Source organism: Mugil cephalus, chromosome 16 (assembly GCF_022458985.1).
Source record: "Mugil cephalus isolate CIBA_MC_2020 chromosome 16, CIBA_Mcephalus_1.1, whole genome shotgun sequence".
In the NCBI taxonomy this organism is placed as follows: domain Eukaryota; kingdom Metazoa; phylum Chordata; class Actinopteri; order Mugiliformes; family Mugilidae; genus Mugil; species Mugil cephalus.
The window spans coordinates 22676039-22682474 of record NC_061785.1 but is presented as its reverse complement, the minus strand read 5'-3'; the positions used below and the strand labels follow the sequence as shown (position 1 = coordinate 22682474).

The 6436-nt window shown below is 40.6% G+C and overlaps 1 long non-coding RNA gene across 1 annotated transcript in view; it reads left to right on the top strand.

Moving 5' to 3' along the window:
* The first annotated feature begins 2400 nt into the window (after positions 1-2400).
* LOC125022997 overlaps positions 2401-6436 on the top strand; it is a 27185-nt gene continuing 23149 nt past the window's right edge. Inside the window, exon 1 of the long non-coding RNA XR_007114514.1 lies at positions 2401-2696. This is a non-coding gene — a long non-coding RNA (uncharacterized LOC125022997). The remainder of the gene's footprint in view (positions 2697-6436) is intronic.

Genomic DNA, 6436 nt, shown 5'->3' with positions numbered 1-6436 from the left:
TACTACCATGGTTCTTATTAATAAACATTTCTTTCCTCAGTAACCCCCATGTTAATCCAGTTAATGAGATGATCTGCAGTCTGCTCATTCACACAAAATGCAAAGTGATTTTAAAGTCACCAAGAGAACTGCTTTTGCAGATGCAAACACAGAACAACACTCTTTCTTTGTTCTCTTTTTCTTTTTTTGTGGATTACTAATAAATCTGTTCAAAGCACTGATGTGGTTACTTTTGGCGTGACATTATAACATGTTAGATAAGTGATTTGTCAGCTAAAATGAATTACGCTTCATATTTAAGGTTGTTACGTGGCCCTGGCAAACCAGTAAAAGCAGCATGATGACCTGAGGAGTGAGAATATTTTGGAAAAGTGTGGACATTTTGGCTGATCCTGGCTATTTAAAGGGGTCACACTTGTCTTTTTGGGGGGTGGGAGGGTTGGAGGAGTGTCTGATATATAGATAAATAGCTCCGTCTAGTGGGAATGTGGTGCGCTCTTTCTTTCACTTAACTCTCAGTTGATATAAATATTTTGGGGTGGAATCTACTAACTTCCACATGAGTGCAAATACATCAAATACATATTCACCTATCATTTCAAAATAATACATCACTCACTACAACCTGCTGTAATAGCTGAAAGTTCTGTTTTTGTCTTTGAATTCCTGTGTCTTTAAGATGGGGTGTGGGCTGGCTAATTCACGTCAAGCCATTTTTCATGGGAAAGGTCTCTAATCCAGGCAGTGTTACAGTGTACATCCCTTAGAGCTGCCCTTTGAATCCATGAGCCATGGGGTTTTGATGAATGATACAGTGTTCTAATACTGTTCTACACTCACTGTCTCTTAAGGTCCTGATCCCAGAAACACTGCCAAGGTAAGGAACCACATGAAAGGATAAATGTTATGTGAGGTTTGATTTGCAATTCAGAGATTGCCTAACACCAAAGATATAGTGCGTCGTGAATGAGTACATGTGATTGTAGTTTTAAATATAGAGCTCATTTTATTCAAGATTTAAGATTCAAATCACATTTACCTTCAGTTCCACAATAATTTAATGTACTTGGTGTCACATACTGTGTCTTCCAGTCCCACTATGCTACATACAGTAAGTATATGCCCACAACTTATACTAATACTGTCACACTAATTTCCTGCTCTAACTACTTCAATAAATTAAACAAATACACAAGAGAACATATAAACAGAAGGTATACTCTGCAAGTTTAACTGTATAGTAAATGTACCCTGCTACCGATATTTACTATACAGGATAATTATAACAACATTTAAGTATATAATGAATGAATATTGTTGTGGATACACATAGCGATCAGATATAACATTATGAGAATTAAATAACTTTGACCAGCTTGTGACAATTCAATGTTCTGCTGGGAAACTTTTGGACGTGGCATTCATGTGAATGTTACTTAGACATGTACCACCCACCTAGACCAGACCAGACACCCCCACCCCATAGCAATCCTTGATGGCATAGGCCATCCCCAACAGCATGCAGCTTGACACAGACACACATAGACCCCCACTAACAACTAATTTTGGGGACTACAAGGACTACTCACATCTCACTTGTTTAGTTTGGCTCACATCACACGCCCAGTCTAAACCTTTCCTTCACAAGCATCAATCACATTTATGGTAATAACAGTCACAGTTTGTAAATTTCACAAGGTTACAGAGAATAACTTAATTGTATTAATGAACTGGAATTGCACTTTAATTCTCATTTTATTGTCACTGTGGCCTTGTTTTAGTCTTTAATTGCAGTACTTTATAAATAAAGTTTTCTCTTTTTAAAATGTGATTACTGTCATTATAATGTTGCATGCATTCATTTTCACTCTCACTTGGATATCTGGAATCATGGGACTGTAGACCAGTGCTTAATTTGTAAATCATAAGGTACTGGAACGCAAAGTACATATGACAGCTCAGGGATGACGAGACGGGCAAAGGTATACAGGAAACGTACTGAAAACAGTATGAAAATGCTCACTTGCCACGCTGTGGAGCCTCAATTTCAAATAATATCCATGGTATAAATGTTATGATGATTAATTTACATTTATTTCAGGCTATACAGCACAGGCAAATGCCCACATCACCCTAATCGGGACTTACAGTATACAGTCAATTCATTTATCAACAGGTCTAACGTGTAGATAAATAAAAAGTAAATAAAAACAGCTTTTAATAAATCACACATATCTTCAATTATTATTATTCAAAGATTGGCACGGCGGCCTAATAATAGACAGTATGCTCACTATAATTAGTTGTCCAAAACACCCCACATCACGAGCATGTCCGGATTCCGGTTCCCGCCTCTTGCTCCGGCTGTTGTACCGGGCTAGTTGATGCCGGGGTACACGCCTGTTGCTCCGGCTGTTGGTGGTCCACCTGGCTGACTGCTAGCGCTATAGCTGGCTCCTGCTCCGGCTAGCAGTGAACCTGACCAGCTGCTGCCACGGTGTCAGCCTCCTGCCCCGGCCTAGCTAGCTGTCGGTGAACCCGGCTAGCTTTTGCGGTACTAGCCTCCTGCTGTAGTCGGTTTTGACCATCAACATGACCGCTGCGGTTGCCCTCGTCGCCGCTTTTGGAGGGTTTTCTTACTTGTTTCAAAGTGTCACGCAGCTCTTCCTTCTTTTTGACATGTTTGCACTGAAATGGTAAGTTAACCGTTTTTTTCCTCTTTGCTTGCTCCGCAGATGCGGCGAATTTCAAAAGTTAATTTTTTTTTCTGTGTCAGGGGCGTGATTTGTGATCTCCGACTCTTTCAAATGACGCTAAATCGTGAAATTCTTAATTCTGTAAATTAATATATGCATATTATTGTTTTATTTAAAACATTTTTCTTTCTTTCTTTCTTTCTTTCTTTCTTTTTTTTTTTTTTTTTTTATATGAGAGGTACCGGATCTGCCCAAATAAGTACCGGAACACAGGGGGGCCAAAATTAAGAGGTGCCGGATCTTGTACCGGCAGGATCCGGCTCAAATTAAATTCACCCCTGCAGTAGTTCCTAGTTCCTAGGTAGTTGCATCTCTTCCAGTTTCAATGTCTGAATAAGACATAGAGAAAACTGTGGGTTCAAGTGCAATTTTTTGACCCAAATATAGTCAGTGTGCGGTAATGCCATAGTTGACATTCATTGTCTGAAGTTTTTTTTTTTTTTTGCACTATATTGCCAAAAGTATACTCACTTGCCTTTACATGCATATGAACTAAGGTGACATCATATTTTTAATCCATAGGGTTTAATATGATGACGGCCCACTCTTTACAGCCTTAACTGCTTCATCTCTTCTGGGAAGGCTTTCCGCAAGGTTTAGGAGTGTGGTGATGGGAATTTTTGACCATTCTTTCAGAAGCACATTTATGAGGGCATACTATGATGTTGGAGGACAAGGTCTGGCTTGTGGTCTCCCATCTTATTCATCTCAAATGTGTTCTATCAGGTTGAGGTCAGGACAGACTAGTCAAATTCTTCCTCACCACACTCTCTCCTCCATATCTTTATGGACCTTGCTTTGTGCACTGGTGCACAGTCATGCCAGAACAGGAAGGGGCCATCCCCTAACTGTGGTGGTGTGCTTTACACCACTTAGTGATGTTTGGCTTAGATGCAGCTGATCAGCCATTGAAACCCATTCCATGAAGCTCTCTCTTGTTCTTGACCTAATCTGAAGGCCACATGAAGTTTGGAGGTCTGTAGCGATTGACTCTGCAGAAAATTGGTGACCTCTGTGCACTGTGCCTCGACATCTGCTGATCCTGCTTGATCATTTTACATGGCCTGCCACCTTGTATTTGAGTTGCTGTTGTTTCCAATCACTTCCACTTTGTGGAATATTTAGTGCTGAGGAAATGTTGTACAGACATCCTATCTCAATACCACGCTGGAACTCACTGAGCTCCTGAGAGTGACCCATTCTTTCACAAATGTTTGTAGAAGCAGTCTGCATGCCTAGGTGCTTGATTTTATACACCTTTATCCATGAAAGTGATTGAACACCTGAATTCATTTATTTGGATGGGTGAGCCAATGCTTTTGGCAATATACTGTATGTTGGTGAGGTGTGCACAGACCCTAACAGGAGCTAGGTTGGATTGGTCCACGTTGGGGTCAGATTAACTACAACTACCAATAGGTTGTTCCAGTTCAAAAAGCCTTTCCTCCAATGCCTTGATGCTAAAAGTAGGTAGAAGAACAGCTGAACATCTGACTCCAGGAGCCTGATAAAGAAGTGCACACAGAGTGAGAAGCTTTGCTGACATGAGAAAGGAGAAATATCTTCTTGAGTAAATCCAACATATGGTGCGATAAGAAAGTAAAGTTTTGTAGGGTAGATTTAGGGAAAAAGTGACACAGACCTTAATGTCAGACATTTATGCATGCAATGTCAATGCCTCTGGCTGTGGCAAGTCAAATTACTGGAAAACCTATAAGCTTTGCATATATTGCATATGTTGCACACATTGTTTTTTCTACTTGATGTTGATAAATGGGCAAATATAAGGTGCATTTTACATTATGTAGCAAAAGCATATAGTGTAACACTTTCAATTTTAATTATTCCGTTTGATTAAACCACCACAGTATAAAATTGATGAAAGGTATTCTGGGGTTTCTCAGTACCCTATAGTGCATCAAATTCGCCATAAACCATGATGTTCAGATGCCACATTTTTCCAATCTCCTGCATTGTCAGCTTTTCGTTTTTTGGCTTGACTTCCACAAATTTTGAGCCCATTGTTCTCACTCTCTGGTCACTCATGTTGAACTAACCAATAACACAATTCCAGATTCCAGAGCACCACCACCACTAATAGACTGTGAGCTCAGATTTTGACATTTCCAGTTGTGTAATGACAAGGGATCATGATGTCTCACTAACTGTTTACTGTCTAATTTGAATTTCTATATGCAGAAAATATAGAGGACAGGGTTGTGAAGGTGAAGCGTTTCAGCTTCTTGAATGAATACACAGAAATACTGTTGGCATTCCACTCTGTGTACGGCTCACAAACCTACCCAGAACACCATGGGTGCCTAGCCCTTAGAACAAGGGAGAAGGATGATGGGACATTGATAGTCATTTGTCTTCCATTTCCTGAGGGACAGAAGACAGAGTGCTGTTGTCTGTCTCCACCACAATCATTTACCTAAACAAAACAAATGTATCATTGATCCCTCCCCCCACCCACCCCCCACCACACATTCCTCCGGTTCCCTTTCCATCACAGCAACCAAGGAACACATCCAACACACACTTACCGCACTGACACACAGACATAGACACAACCAGCATTGCACACCTCACAACATTGATCCTCTTCTGCACCACTTTGTCATCACCCTCCATTGTGTACTAAACAATTCCCAGTGTTGCCACTGTCCAAGACAATAGATTTCGCTGTTTTAGCAGCTTCTTCTGTCCTCTTTGGGGTTTAAGAGGTGTGACTGTACAGAAAAATATGGCAAGGGCCACTCGGGCCACCAAAGGGACCGAATGGCTGGAGTTGTCGGTTTTTCCTAAATGGAGGACCCTGGGGGAGATGCTGTGTTGGAATTTGGCTTTACCCTGATGGATCTATTTACTTTTCTCCTGTTGCAGGACATTATTAAAAGTACACACATACACACACGAGTCAATATCGGCCTCAGTGCTAGCGTCCATTTTTACTATTAGTGTGTTCTTTTTGTCGACAGGTGGAAGCTAAGGGTTTAGAGATTGGTGGTTGTTACGTGCAGTTTCCTGCAAGAGTTCACATCCTGTCTTTTCCCTATCCTTAACCAGAAAATAAATGTTATTCACAACTGGCATGGACATGAAATCAATTAATTAAAAGAACATGAGTTATGTGGCAGTATATAACTTTAAAATGCATTTACAAACAAGTATGGGATTTTTATCTATGTTCAAGCAGTGATTTTTTTAATGGTTCCCCATAGGACAGTCTATTAGAGCTAATACCCACCATCCCCTGTGTATTGTTCTGTTCCTGATGATTACACGGGGAACATCCCATGTTACAATATGCAGCCTATCTCATATCACATAGCCCATGTCAGAGATGAGGAGGTGGATGGTTGGCTGCATATGTGTGTATGCGGGGTGGGGTAGAGGGGGTGCCACTGTGGCAAAGTATTAATACTACTCACTGGTGCGATAAATTAATTTTGGATTGCTTCTCTGGGTTTGAACAAAATTGTTTTGTTGTGAGGAAAAAGGAGATTAAGGTTTTTAATTATACTGGGTAATTCATTCCACAAAATAAATCCCCACTAAAATAGACTCTTCAGAGGCAGAGGAGATGTGTCAGCCATCTCGTGGCGTCGTTATTAAGAGATGTCACACAGACGCACACACCAACACACCAACACAGTCCTCGTTCAATCATGTTCACC